At 45.1% G+C, this 2,313-nt stretch overlaps 1 pseudogene; it reads left to right on the top strand.

Annotated features, from left to right (window-relative positions):
* Positions 1–614: 614 nt before the first annotated feature.
* LOC132020214 (tubulin alpha-1B chain-like) lies at positions 615–2,179 on the top strand (annotated as a pseudogene).
* The last annotated feature ends 134 nt before the right edge of the window (positions 2,180–2,313 follow it).

Below are 2,313 nucleotides of genomic sequence, written 5' to 3'. Positions count from 1 at the left end.
CTATTAATGTATTATAACCAATGTGTTTCTTTATTTTGGTTATTAATTGATGTATATAATTGGCTGCTCCCATGATGGAAACATAGATATTTACAATTGTTAGATCTGTGGGTAGACCCTTTAAGTGTATTGTATTCCTCTTCATCACTTATTACAGTCTTTGTTTTAAAAACAAAACAAAACAAAACAAATCATATTTATCTAATATGAGGATTGCTACCCTAGCTTTCTTCTGAGGTCTACTAGCATGGTTAATTTTTCTCCACCCTCTCACTTTCAATCTGGAGGTGTCTTTATGTCTAACATGAGTCTCTTATAGACTGCATATGGATGGGTCATGCTTTTTTTTTTTTTTTAATCTAATCTGATACCCTATGTCTTTTGATTGGAACATTTGGCACATTTACATTCAGAGTAACTGTTGAAAGATATGAGTTTAGTGCTATTGTACTGCCTGTAAAGTCCCTGTTTCTGTAGATAGTTTGTTTCTGGTTTATATTACTCTTGGACTCTCTCTTTGCTTACAGGGTACCCTTAGTATTTCTTGCAGGGGAGTGCGTTACTTACCTCGACTCTTAGTTTGTCAGGGACGGTAACCGGGACGCAGTGTCTGCTCCTGTCGCCTGTGCCTGCTAATCTGTAGCCATCATGCGTGAGTGTATCTCAATCCATGTCGGCCAGGCTGGTGTCCAGATCAGCAATGCCTGCTGGGAGCTCTATTGCCTGGAGCACGGTGTTCAGCCCTATGGCCAGATGCCAAGTGACAAGACCATTGGGGGAGGAGACGACTCCTTCAACACCTTCTTCAGTGAGATGGGCGCTGGCAAGCATGTGCCCCAGGCTGTGTTTGTAGACCTAGAACCCATAGTCATTGATGAAGTTCACACTGGCACCTACCACCAGCTCTTCCACCCTGAGCAGCTCATCACAGGCAAGGAAGATGCTGCCAACAACTACACCCGAGGGCACTACACCATTGGCAAGGAGATCATTGACCTTGTCTTGGACCGAATTCGGAAGCTCGTTGACCAGTGCAGAGGTCTTCAGGGCTTCTTGGTTTTCCACAGCTTTGGAGGGGGAACTGGTTCTGGGTTCACCCCCCTGCTGATGGAATGTCTCTCTGTCGATTATGGCAAGAAGTCCAAGCTGGAGTTCTCCATCTACCCAGCCCCTCAGGTTTCCACAGCTGTAGTTGAGCCCTACAACTCTATCCCCACTACCCACATCACCCTGGAGCACTCTGATTGTGCCTTCATGGTAGACAATGAGGCTGTATATGACATCTGTCATAGAAACCTCGATATTGAATGCCCAACCTACAACATTAACCGCCTTATTAGCCAGATTGTGACCTCCATCACTGCTTCCCTCAGATTTGATGAGGCCCTGAATGTTGATCTGACATAATTCCAGACCAACCTTGTGCCCTATCCCTGTATCCACTTCCCTCTGGCCACCTATGCCCCTGTCATCTCTGCTGAGAAAGCCTACCATGAACAGCTTTCTGTAGCAGATATCACCAATGCATGCTTTGAGCCAGCCAACCAGATGGTGAAATGTGACCCTCGCCATGGTAAATACAATGGCTTGCTGCCTGTTGTACCGTGGTGATGTGGTTCCCAAAGATGTCAATGCCACCATTGCCACCATGAAGACCAAGCACAGCATCCAGTTTGTGGACTGGTGCCCCACTGGTTTCAAAGTGGGCATTAATTACTAGCCTCCCACTGTGGTGCCCAGTGGAGACCTGGCCAAAGTCCAGCAAGCTGTGTGCATGCTGAGCAACACCACAGCCATCACAGGCCTGGGCTCGCCTGGACCTCAAGTTTGGCATGATGTATGCCAAGCGTGCCTTTGTTCACTGGTATGTGGTGGAGGGCATGGAGGAAGGAGAGTTTTCTGAGGCCTGTGAGGACATGGCTGCCCTTGAGAAGGATTATGAGGAGGTTGGTGTGGATTCTGTTGAAGGAGAGGGTGAAGAAGAAGGAGAGGAATACTAATTACCATTCCTTTCAGCCCTGCAGCATGTCACACTCAGAACTTAAGCTTCAATATTAGCTGACAGGCATTAAAGCTTTCTGGTTAGATTGTCTTCACTTTTAACTGTGATCATGTCTTTTCCATATGTACCTGTTGCATTTCTCCATCATGTCTCAGAGTAAAGGCTTTAAGAAAGAAAAAAAAAATTCTTGCAGAGATGGCTTGGTGGTCACATATTCTTTCAGTTTCTATCTGTCATGGAAGTTCTTTACATCCTTCTTTTTTTTTTTAATTTTTTATTTTTTATAAACATATATTTTTATCCCCAGGGGT

This window comes from Mustela nigripes, chromosome 6 (assembly GCF_022355385.1).
Source record: "Mustela nigripes isolate SB6536 chromosome 6, MUSNIG.SB6536, whole genome shotgun sequence".
Classification (NCBI taxonomy): domain Eukaryota; kingdom Metazoa; phylum Chordata; class Mammalia; order Carnivora; family Mustelidae; genus Mustela; species Mustela nigripes.
The sequence above is the reverse complement of the archived record's forward strand: the minus strand, read 5'-3'. Positions and strand labels throughout refer to the sequence as shown.